Source organism: Lissotriton vulgaris, chromosome 8, assembly GCF_964263255.1.
Source record: "Lissotriton vulgaris chromosome 8, aLisVul1.2, whole genome shotgun sequence".
Taxonomy (NCBI): Eukaryota; Metazoa; Chordata; class Amphibia; order Caudata; family Salamandridae; genus Lissotriton; species Lissotriton vulgaris.
The window spans coordinates 1223907259-1223920346 of record NC_141696.1 but is presented as its reverse complement, the minus strand read 5'-3'; the positions used below and the strand labels follow the sequence as shown (position 1 = coordinate 1223920346).

The 13088-nt window shown below is 44.9% G+C and overlaps 1 protein-coding gene across 4 annotated transcripts in view; it reads right to left on the bottom strand.

Annotated features, from left to right (window-relative positions):
• The window catches only part of STARD13 (StAR related lipid transfer domain containing 13), a 419590-nt gene that overhangs the window by 176527 nt on the left and 229975 nt on the right, over positions 1-13088 (bottom strand). The window contains exon 1 of one of the 4 annotated variants that reach the window (XM_086935120.1): positions 1545-1808. The exons of the other annotated variants lie outside the window; for them this stretch is intronic. The gene's annotated coding sequence lies outside the window, so the exon portion shown is untranslated. Of the gene's footprint in view, positions 1-1544; positions 1809-13088 lie in introns of those variants that run through there. 4 annotated transcript variants of the gene reach the window in all.

Sequence of the window (13088 nt, the reverse complement as noted above, 5' to 3'; positions counted from 1 at the left end):
CCGTTTGCAGGTTTTAAGTGGCAAATCCCACATACAAATATCTGGGGAAAAAACTATAAATATTTATATTTGAACTTGCTATGTGATCTCTGTATAACCTTTCTAATGTGATGTCCTTCTCACATCATGCACATTTGTAAGTGATGGAGGTTGGAAAAAAATAGGCTGGGGCGGCAAAGGTGGAGCCCACTTTGCTGAATAGTCGTTTTCAGGTTTTTTTCATCTTTCCTCATAATATCCTGACTCAAGCATAAGGCTCTTTGCAAAAATAACTTTTTATTTGCAGTGCCAACCACGTGGAGAGATAGGAACCACTGGGAAGGCGCTTGGACTCGGCGCCCACTCTGACTGCCAATTGGGTGTGGTCTAACAAGACACGTCACAAATGTACCACTATCAGACCAGGTCAGGCAGAGGCCGGGCGATCAATACGGAGCCCCAGAGCCTCGGTCACTGGTCTCCGGGCGCTCCTGTCCCCGCCCCTAGAGTGATGAAGCCAATCAGTACAAGTTTCTGTGAAATACATAAAGCAGCCCTCCTCGGGGTAGATAGATGACTGCAGACATTGGACAGCTGCCATTTTCCCACACAAGCGCTGCTGTTTTGTCATCCTTTTTGGGCCATAACACTGAGCATTCTTTTTTTTTCCATTTCAGAAGTTAAAGCCAATTTGTCAATGCCTGGCTTGGGAAAGAGACGGTGTATTAAAGCTGTTGTGGCAGAAGCCCTTCGCTTGCACGTTTACAAAACAGAAATGACACAGCCCTCCCAGCACAGCCTGCTGGCCATTTGACATATATGTTCCATACATCGCACCCACTGCTCTGCTTTTCTGGAGGGGTGTTTTCCAAACCTAGGGTGCTTCTGGCCCAGGCACTGTTAACAGCATTGAAGCGACAAATCATGAAAATGAAGTTTTTATTGTTTAAGAAAAGAACACGTAATACATCGTCTTCTACTCCCTCGCCCCCAACACACGGTACTTAAAACGTTAAACTGTTATGTTGTAGCGCCGGATAAACTGCACACCCCCATCCTTCCAAGATCCCACGGAAAGAACATTCTATACATAAAAACCAGCCAGACACATACTACCCCCTCCCCCGTTCATTATTGATGGATGTCACCAGAAAATGACAGCCAGGATAGATTGGGGCGTGGCGAACTCGAGGAAAAGCCTGAGGGGGATGGGGGGGCGCTCTTCTGCGCACAGAGATCCCTCGGGAATGTTCATTAAATTAAAAACCTCCAAAGACCAGCACGGGGCAATCAATGATCGTGAATTATAGAAAAGCTTTCTGCTCGTGAACTCTTCAGTATTAAACTTTTTCTGAAGAGAACTGGGTACCAAGAGGGGACGTATACCACCAAAAGCTAAAAGAATACAATTCAAGCAAGCAAATAGACACATTGAATAGGGACGGGGTTTGAATTTTAAGGCACGTTTGTTAGAATTAACTTTAATAGAACTATGCAAATGTGAAGAAGCATATGGGCTAATGGAAAACCTTAAAACCCTGTCATGCACAGAGAGCGCCGAGTACCTCGCACTGCAGCGCGGAGTGCTGTTCCCAGAAGTTACAGTCCTGGCCGCCTCCTCGCGGTCCCCACAGCCTGCACGTCCCGCGGCTCTGTGGGTGTCCTGCGCCCCGGTTCCGTGGAGGCCTGAGGGGCTCCCCTGTCCGTCGCCCCGTCCTCACTGGCCCGGCCGACCGCAGCTGACACCTCCTCCAGGGCGCTCCGGTGCGGACTGCGGGGCCGCGTCCCGCTCCATCCCAGCTCCGCTCTCAGCCCCGTCTGGCAGAGGTGGGTCCAGGCCCCGCCTCCGGCTCTCGGGTGATGGAAAAAACGGCACAGCTGGATTTTCTTTAAGTCATCCTGTCCCGCACTGGCCGTGCCGCGGCGGGACGTGCTGAAAACGGAGCTTCACCTCGGATCCGGGAAACAAATTGTAAAGATACTTCGGAATGATGAGGACAACTTTACCCAGGCAGCTGGCTCGCGGAAAGTGCTTGCGCTAAAAGACGTTTCATCAGCTCGCTTCCACGTCTCAAGCAACAGCAATAAAAGATCTTTACATGACGGCTCAGCCGCAGACCAGCCGGCCTGGTGACTGCAGGAATGCGCATGCGAGACCGCAGGGACAATTAAAGTTTTGCAACATTCAGTCTTTTTTTAACGCGGGAAGCTTTTCCAAGCTAGCCCGGATCCACCAGTGTCTGTAAGTAATTACCCGCCCAGACGCAAACAGTTATTCGGGGGCTGCTGCTGCTACCGTCTCGCCAACCAGCACCCCAGTACCACTCACCTCTTCCACTGTTATATGGACATGCGCCCTCCGCACTTTAAAAACACCCCAGAGTAGCTGTGGCGTGGCATGGCCTGGCTCAGTTTTTAAAGCTGGAAGGATTACAATTTGTGTACAGCGCCTTTTACACCGTAGCTGAGATGGTGTGACCAAGGGTGCGGGTGGCAGATGACCTATTGCCAGTGATTTAAATGGGCTGGTCCTGTCCGAGACTGAGTACCGGCACTTTATGTTGAGAGGTAGAATACCTGCACTTCTCCAGAAAGACATAATCAGACCTGGACTGGCCATCGCGGGCACCGGGCAATTCCCCGGTGCGCCCGCACGGGTGGGGGCCGGTTTTGCTACAAGGCCAATTTAGCTGCAAAATCGGTCCTGTACCAAAATCGGCCGAAAACCGGCCCCGGCAAAGAGCTCGGTAGCACCTCCAACCCCTTCGAGTGGGGAAGGGGGCCGGCCGAGAACTTTGCCTGGGCCGGATTTGGTTCCCAGTCCGGCCCTGGACATAATAGCTTTAATTGGAGAGTACCGGCACTTCTCTGAAACAAACCGGTATTCTGCCTATTGGGCAAATTGCTCTAAGGTTTGTAGTACATCACCAGTAGAGGCATCACAATAATTCCCACTTCACAACTGAGTGTGAAGACATGGGATATGCACTTCTGCAGTGCGGAAGTGCCCCAAGCAAAGCACACAGCACAGGTTTCATCCCTATAGAGAAGGTTCGATCTCATGTGGGGATTCGCCACACTACTGAATCTACCTCTTCCATCTGCTATCATGATCCATCGCCGTTTAAGAGTACCAGGAGAGCGGGTTAACAGCTATGAACAGCCCGACTAGCACACTACTTTCAATAACCAAGCAAATTAAGAAGGGCTGACCTAGCACTAGCTCAGTATTACATAGAAGAGTGAACGTATAACCCTTCTAACCCATGTTAATACTAACACCATAACACTGAGCTGTTGACAGTCAGTTATTGCTCATACTGTATAACAAGTTCCTTATACTCAGAGCCCCTGGAATTGTACAATTCTGCGGAAGCAGCTTTTTTCGGATTATTATGTGTTTGCCGCATTTGCCACATAATCCATCATCTACTGTATAATAAGCAGAATGTAACAAAAAAAAATTGTTTCTAGCTGAAATGGATCAACAGTCACTAAAAACACAGAAAAGTGTTTGCATGCGCTGGAAAGCCCTTTGCAAAGGTTAACTGGCCATCTTTCAGGTGCTTATTTCTGTATTCGGTTGTCAAACTGGTACTAATGACCTGAAATATTTACCCAAACAGTATTACCACGGGTAAAAATGACATAATAATGAAGAAATACTATAGAAAAAAAATTACCACATTATGCCACATAATGTGCCCTTTCTTGGCACATAATTTAGTCAACCCTGCCGCATAGCTTGGTGTTTCCCTGTGGCATAATTCTAGTGTCCCTGCGTATTCTCATGTAAGACATGTCTGCCACGGGTCTTGTCCATCACCAAGCACTGTACCAGCCCATAAACCAGCCATCACAAAAGGAACACGTATGGAATAATTGAAGAGATCTGTCACTGCTGGCCAATCAGAGAACTCTAATCTAGTCCACCACTGCAGGTGCCAACTAGCTGCACACTATGGCCACTTTACATCTCACAATAACATTCAGAAATGGGATGATATTAACAAAGTCCATCCCAGCAGATATCTGTCATTTCTCTTTCCAATCATGATTGTTCAAGATCATACAATGTACACAAAATATCCGGTTGGACAACCCAGTGCAGTAACCAGTTAAGTGGACTAAGATCCTAAGAAATACCATAAAGGATCTGCAGATCTGCTCAAAGCTGCCCGCTTACCGAAAACCATAAACAGTGCACCTGTCCCTCACACCTCATCATCCACCACACTGGTGAGCGTTGCATCCCATAACACGATAACTGCACCTCATGGTCCAGTTGTCGTACAAAACTTGAAGGGCCCCCCTGCAAAGTACATAGAGGGGGACCCCACATGCCAGACCTAGTCAGGAACTCTTGGCACAATCTGTGCACAGTGCCAGAGTGGTCCCCCTGGAGCTTGAGGCCCCCCGCACCTCTGGGCTGCGGAAGCTATTGTTACGCTACTCCGGTGGTCATCTCGCATGACATGGAAACAATTCCTACATAGGATCAATAAAAACGAAGACAAAAACCTTCCACCCACACACCCTACATGACACACCTTGTCGACCATGAAGTCAAGTATTTCAGTCACTAGTGTAATAAAACTTGAGGGTGCCCCCCTGCAAGGTTTATTGAGGGGCCCCTCTGGCTCAGCCAGGAGCTCTCCGGCCAGAGTATTGTGCTGAGGGGCACCCCCTAGTGCTTGGGGTCTGCGGGGACCAGTGTTACGCCACTTAATTCAGTGACTTTCATAAGGGTAGTTAGCATAATATTAATGTGGCATTTCTGTCTCAGTCTGGGGAGGGCATGCATTTTCGCTAATGTATGACGTTACAACGCATACATTCACAACGCATACCATCACAACGCAACTTTTACAACGCAAGATCCATTACAACGCATGCCATTACAACGCATGCCATTACAACGCATGCCATTACAGCGTAAGTATAGTTAAGTATATCATTTTATTAATATTAATTTAATTTTAATTTAATTACAATTTTTTTAAATAATGTAAATTTTTATTTTTATTTTATTTAATAAAATTTAATTTACTATTCTAAATCCAGGAGGTGTAAAAGTAAGGTAAGTGCTGGATAGTGTAGGGGTTTAAAATTATTATCCTAACTCCAGGGGGGTGTAATAGTAGGGTAAGTGCTGGATAGTGTAGGGGTTAAAATTACTATTCTAACTCCATGGGGGTGTAATAGTAGGGTAAGTGCTGGATAGTGTAGGGGTTAAAATTACTATTCTAACTCCAGGGGGGTGTAATAGTAGGGTAAGTGCTGGATAGTGTAGGGGTTAAAATTACTATTCTAACTCCAGGGGGTGTAATAGTAGGGTAAGTGCTGGATAGAGTAGGGGTTAAAATGACTATTCTAACTCCAGGGGGGTGTAATAGTAGGGTAAGTGTTGGATGGAGTAGGGGTTAAAATGACTATTCTAACTCCAGGGGGTTTAATTAAAATACATTTAATTTAAATAAAATTAAATTAAAATATAAAAATGTATTGTAATAAAATAAATTATAATTATTTTAAGAAAATTAATTTAAAAATAAATTAATATTATTTTAATTAAATACTTACCCATACTTGCGTTGTAATGGCATGCGTTGTAATAGCATCTGCGTTGTAATGGCATGCGTTGTAATGGGTCTTGCGTTGTAAAAGTTTCGTTGTAATGGTAGTGCGTTGTAAAAGTTGTGTTGTTATGGTTTTTTCCCAATTTCGCTACACACTGCTAGACACAGATGCTCGCTTTCTTTAGCGCTGTGTTTTATTGATGACCGTCTTGCAAACGACAGAGCTTTCAACATCGACTCTTTGATGCGATTTTCTAGCGTCCTTTGATCCGTCTTTCCTATGATGCTTTAGCACCACAATACCGTTTTTTTTGTTGCTTGCCCCTGCTGTATACGTTTTCAGACTAGACTAGGCTGATATGATCGTCACTTGAGTGCTAATTATTCTGAGATCCGGGCCAAGATGTTTGTATGAACAGAAGCTTCCAGAGTGGTGCTACAATTGAGGTGAAACGAGTTTGACACTGAATAGTAGCTCCAGCATTAAAGGCCTTTGACAGCAAAGGGGTGTCCTATTCCAAGGCAATAGATAGATAAATAGTGACAGTACACTGGAATTGTGACATTTAGGTTTTGCAGGGCTTTGATCAAAAGGGCACTTTTGCATCAGGCACGGGACCCTGAACAGCACTCTTGTCATCAAACTTTTCAAAGGCCTTTCTAGATGCAACACAATACTATCCTTGTTTTAAGATTACATCCAGTGGCGGCTCCTCTGCTATGGGGGAGGAGCGTCACCCCACTGCTTTTAAGCAATGCAAAGAAGAAGCAAAAAATGATAAGAACTTCTAGGTATTATCATGTTATGCTTCCAGCTGCTTTGTGGGCGGGTGGGCGTGGCTGCTTGGCACTCGGGGCAGGGCAGGGGAGGAGTGGTTTGCCCACCCTTAAGTGCGCAATGACTGGTCGGCCATGTCGGGCCACCCAAATCAGTCATGCCCACTTTCCTGTTCTCCATGCAGGCTGCATTACAGGCTCCCATTCCCTGGATGAGCGTCTAACCAGGACGCTCAAAACCATTGCAGCGTTGACATTGGTCAGGGGAGCCTGGGTGCCTACCAATCACAATGCAGCATTGCAGCATTGTGATTGGTCAGTGGGGCCTGGCTGTGCTTCCATCCGAGACAGAGAAGAGCAGGAGCGAAGATGCAGGACCCAGAGCAACGGTAAGGCTATTTTATTTTTTATTGTTTTGTTTTAAAATATGCGTGACCCAATGTGACTCCCGTCTATCCCCCCCACGCACCCGCCTGCCCTGCCACCCGCGAGACATGCCGGCCGCCGCTGACTTCATCACTGGAGGAGAAGTACAGGAGCAACTGGGTGAAGGAACTGAATGCTGTCTCCATAAATGTATGACTGTGGAAAAGACCAGTGCTTCCGGCACTTTATTGTCAACACCAACACTTATGACAGCTGCCACATAGTGGTGCTGTTTGTGCAAAAAAAGATGAGCAGAACAGTGGTTTACAAATTCAATATTCATTTAAAACAGCTAATACCAGCCGCCCAAGCCATGATTCTAATAACTTTGGGGGCCTCGAACAGTCTGAAATGTCACACTTGTAGCAGTGTGATGGTTAGTAGTTGTGCTGGTACTGTCATTAGCAGCGCAGGTAGTGCGATGAGGGGTGCAAGGTGCGACGGCCTCCTGACGAGGGCCCTGGCACTTATTTTTTTCACAAATTTAGCACCGGAAAAGAGAGACTAAATGTACCATCTCATTCTCTATACATTTAGATCCTGCAGCAGAAAAAAGAAAGGCCTTGCATTTCGTTTAATGGGCGCCATGTTTAGTCTTGCACCCGCTGACCGCCATATGGCTAAATGTGCAATGAGAATGAGGAAATATTCCCAGCATGAAGCAAGGAGCATGGGTAAACATGGTCAGCCTCAGGCAGCGCACTCAGCCAATCAGAGCGGAGCAGACGCGGCCTTTTGATGTGAGTCTCATTACTTGAGATCGTCAAGGTCTCATTATGTGGGGGTAACTCCAACCTCGGGGGCACTAGGCTGGATGCAGCACACATGGTAATCATGTTTTATATACCTCACACATGTTCTTCTCTGAAAACAACAACCCCCCCCCCTCCCCCAGGTATCTGCTGGGGTTTCAGGCACGGATAATCACATTTAGGATTTATCTCTGGGAATTGGCCAGATACTGAAAATGTAGATTGCACTTGCCACCATAGCGTGTAGGTAAACGACATTTTAGTAAGGCAAGTGTATTACGGCAAATTGTTATTGCTGATGATTAGCCAATTTATCAAGGGTCACAAAATGCTCCTTTGTTCTCGATTTGCTTTAAAAGAAGATACTAGTATGTAAAGTGTGATTTTGCATTGAGGAAAATGCAGAACATATAGACATTTCACTGCTTTCTAACCCAGGACAGAAAAACGTGTGGTTAATTGAAGATTTGTGCATTGGTTTTCAAATAAAGAAATTCTGTGAGGTGCAAATCTGTATTAAAGGCACACAATTTGAAGTCTTTAAGGCTTCGAATGTATGTAATTTGCTTGTGAATAAGCATCATTTCAGTAAAGTCTCCTGTTTGTGCAAGAGCACCAGTCATATGTTAAGATCACCACTGCTGCATGTCTGCAAGAAGTGCAGAATCGGTGAGCACTTGTTTGCAAGACTAGATTTCCACCGGTCACCGAATCACATGGGTGGTGCAAAGCGTGGTGCTGGTGCAAACCACCTTACACTGTAAAAAGGGTCGCACTGCATTGGCTGTAATTATTTTGCTCTCCTAAAACATTTGGGAAAAAGTTTTTTATTGGTAAGGTTGTGTTAAATAACTCATAAACCACTGAAAACACGTTTTCTAGGCACTAGGGGCAAACAGCACAACATACCTCATTCACAGCATGACTCTAGTGAACAATTTGCTAAAAAAGTTGCATTATGGGATTCTAATAATTATTTGCAAGAAACAATTTGACCCTTTATTACTAAAATAGCAAAATTTACTTATTGCAAAACAACAAGTTTTTCGGAGTTACATTTGAGGAAAACATTATACTGTGGCATATAAATAACTAAGGACATTTTAATGCGTTGGATGCGTAATATATGGGGTAACATTTATCAGCGGCACATTTGGAGATTGAATTGAGCGTAAAAAAGGGGCAAAACATTGACCGTGCGCAATGCAGCCCTGCCGCAACTCTGTGCCAGCCGCATAATCTGACCATTGATGTGGTACAGCAGCTGACACACAACCACACCAGTAAAAACTCAGTACCAAACTTAGAATCCCACAGAGGAATGTAAAGAGTCCGAGGATAAAAAAAGAAATACCAACAACAGATTTCAAGTAAGAGCGACAACACTCTGTACACAGTCCCTGCTCCAAAAATAATAACTGGTTAGACCACCCAAAACAAAAAAAAAACGAAAAATATTTTTCGGCTTAGTATAATCTTAGAATATAAAATGCCACAATATCTGAAGTACGTGCAGAGGAAAACAAAATAGTTTTAGCCAAAAAATGGCATCTATGAATGACGTGACATAAATCTGTTTTTCGTTAGAGGGAGAATTTATTGGAGGGATTTGCAGTTTGTAAAGCATGACATGTAACTGGAGGCCGCATCAGAGGCCTGAGGATAAACAAGAGATGACCAGTGCAGTGGGGCGTGTGGAGCAGGAAAACAGGAGCCAGAATGCTTTTGACTATTAAGAACTGATGCATCTTCAACTATAAAATTGAAAAGTCTTTGAAAAAGGAACCTGGGAGTCAAACACCAGAATGGAAGGTCCAGTCATAAGGGTCTTAGCAGTGCGCTGACCCACTGCACAAAAAATAAAAATAAAATGACAATAACGTATCGCTATTGTCCTTTGATTATTCCTGTTTCATGCTCTGGGCGGCCTGCATGCAGGGCGGGGCGGGGCTGGCCAGGGCAGGGGAGGAGTGGTTTGCACTCCCTAAGTGCGCATGAACTGTTTCTCCATGAGCTGTTTGACGGTCCTCTTGGGCCGACCAAACAGTTCATGCGCACTTTGCATGTTCCTACAAGGCTGCATTACACAGCCTGGTGAGGAACTTGCACAGGCTCCCTGTTTCAGTCAGAGCACCGATCCACGTTGCACAGACCAATCACAAAGCTGCATTGTAGCGTTGTATTGGCTCTGGGGAGCCTGTGTGCTGGGTGCTTCCTGCTGCAGCCGGACCGGCAAAAGGAAAAGGAGGCAGGGGAGGCCGCGGCCGGCCTGCCGTTCCAAGGTAAGTGTTTTTTGATGTTGTTAATTAACCCCCTTATCCCCGCCGACTACCCCCGTCTGTTAGCAGCCGCAACTGTATCTTAGACATTAGACCATTAATGTTCAGCTTACTTGCTGCAACCTACAGTCAAATGTATGCTTTTGGAAATACCAAGGTGGCTCCAATGAAAATGTGGACAGTGGGCGTTCATTATGTCAGGGCAGCACCAGAGGTGCAGCGTGGGCAGGGCCACTAGGCACAAAATTCCTTTGGGCACAACATTTTAAAAGAAAGAAAAAACTACTAGTAACTTTCTCCGGTCATCGAGGAAGTGCTAACGGTCCATGGGTTAGGGGGGCACAATACTTTCCTTGCTCCGGGTGCTGGCAACCCACACTACGCGACTGGGCAGCACACACTGTGAACACATACTGGTGCGCTCATGGCGCTGGAGGTTGTGCAATCACTGCCCCAACTGATGGGTATAACATTAAAAAGCTGTGCAACCCCCTAAATAAAGACGAAAAACCCTGGCTGGATAGCACATTCCAGATTTACCATTCATTTATGGTCTTCTGTAGAACAGTGGCACATCAGAGGGCCGGGATACTGTCAGATTGAATAAACAGTGGCTAACATATTTAATTTTGGTTGGGTTAGCGTTGTAGCATGGCATACTCCTGGAGTATTTGCATCGGAGGTGGTTAGCAAGGTGTGGAGATGATGTTGTATGTCATGGGCAGTGAGAGGCCATTTCAACTGCACTTTTGGTTATCGCTTCAGGCTTCGTCAGTCGATACAGCTACTTGCAACGCAACTGCATTGTACTGCACTGCCATGAAAATAGTTATTTCCACAAAACTAGTCCACTGGACTCCTTACTGGCCTGGGAGGGGGCTGGGTTCTCCAAGTCTCCATTTCACTGTGGCTCTCTGGACTTATTGGAGGTAGTGGTCTTGGGCGTGTGCTTATTACGTTATATAGTAGTCGAGTTATCCTCGAGAATTATCAATGGTGGTCAATGTGTCTTTAGAAAAACTGTAGCTGTCACTTATGCTGTAGACGGCCCGTGGTCCTAGGCTTACGTAAATGTTCTATTTTCAAGAGTATGCTGAGGTTTAGGAGGCAGAGCTCTGACATTAGTCTGGGGCGTAAGGCTTTCCACAACTGAGGGCTTGAAAATGGAAGGTCAAATAGACAACTGGAGGTGAGCCAAGGTTACCCTCTGTAAGCTGAGTTACCTCTGAGGGGGGAGAGGGCAGTTGGGTGCTCAGACGCAGATCATGGCTCTGCCCTCACTCGACCATAGCTCACTAGTGCGGTTCATCACACATAGGACTAGTGAAGCACGGCGTATGATACTGTTCGGTGAAGGGGTTTTGGACAACTAGAATAGAGTTAAGCCTTGTGCCAACAGCAATGAGATGTTTCTCGTACTAATGATGAAGAAGTGTATCTTATACTAATGGTAATACATTATTGTGAGTGTATTTCATGTCATAGAATTTGAGGTGTATCTCATACTGATAGGAATGAGGTTTATCTAATACTACTGCATCTCCGGTGTGTTTGTTAACACTTTACCGTAAGTTTCTCACAACTGTAAGTTGTCAGACATGTCTTGTATTGCCATTTCTGAGGTGTGTACCCTGCTATAGGGTGTGAGATACGATTCAGCCATGCCATGTCATCAGACAGGAGTTGTATGTTATACACTACATATAAGGAGTGTTAAATGTCTCTAGACAATTTAGTGTGCTGTATATCTCTAAATGTAAGGTGTGTCTCACACCACTAGACATAAGGAGTGTGTCATTGCGCTAGATAATCATTCATATAAAACAAGCCTCCAGTCGAGATTTTTTAAATTCATTGAGTGACACCGGTCACTGAGTAGGCGGGATGCAGAGCCAACGCTTCCTATTGAATCGGATTGATCGAAATGTGAATAAAATCTGCCTGAACACTTTTGTAGGATTCACCAATATGGATACAAACAGGAAGTGGAAAAATACCATTTGAAGTAAAAAAACGAAAGATAAAGACAAATCCTTAGAAATACTGAGAATAAACATGAAAACAAAACGTGCAAATGTATCCAGTGTCAGATATTCTAAGTGTTGTATCTTATCTTCAATGCAATGCATCTCTCCTGGTTCATGGTCCTTGCTGCTCAGCCAGTGTGGCTGTTGTAGAATGTTGGGTTGAGCAGCTAGGGAGCTGCTCCTGGTGGGGCTTCACATTATGATCTAAGGACTATAACAATAAAGTACCATCTTCTTCATCTACACCTCGGCTACTTGGACTTATTCATATTACCACATTAAGGTTACAGTTTAACCACCCAATTTTCAGTGTTCTGTTGACCTCATACATACTTGCTTCGATTTGATTGACAGGGTGGTCTGAGGGAGGTACGGCCACCTGCATCAAAGTCCGGTTTTGAGATTCCTTATTTGCGATTTTTAGGGAATCGCATATAAGGAATCGCAAAATGAGATGCATGATTTAAATCGCATAATATTTGTCATTCGGTAAAAATCACAATTTTTACCGAATCGCAAATATTATGCGAATTCTAATTTGCGATTTCGCAATTCCCATTGATTCCTATGGGCCAAAAGGCCCATAGGAATCAATGGGAATTGCGAAATCGCAAATTAGAATTCGCAAAATGTTAATGCATTCCATGGGTGCAGGGGGGGGGCCCAAAGGACCCCCCCTGCACCCCTGAAATGTATTTTGAAGTGCATGTTTCACACACACATGTCCTAAGGACATGTGTGTCTAACATGACAGTGTTTTAAAATGCAATTTTGAGCATTTTAATACATTTTCGCAAATTACCACGAGGTTCACCCTCGTGGTAATTTGCACCCCCTAATTGAGAATTCTCAATTTTAAAAGTAATCATGCATTGCTTTTAAGGAATCGCAAATTTGCGATTCCTTAAAAGCAATCGCATTTTTGGAATTCGCTAAAAATAGCGATTTCGCCAAAAATGCTTGATGCATCCCAAAAACCTATTGAGGAATCGCAAACGGCCAAATTTACCGATTCGCACCGTTTGCATTTCCTAAATAGGTTGATGCATGTGGCCGGTAGGAACTGAGGTGAAATGAAATAAGGAAATCTCACAATTCCACTTTAGTAAAGGGAGACACCACAGGTTTGAACTAGTAAGAAACACAGAAACATCATATGTAATATCAGGCAAACATTGCAAAAGCTATATTTATGAATGGTATTAGGTCATTTGCTCCTCCCACCTGCACATGTATTACACACAAGCCCCCTCACTATTATGTATGAGG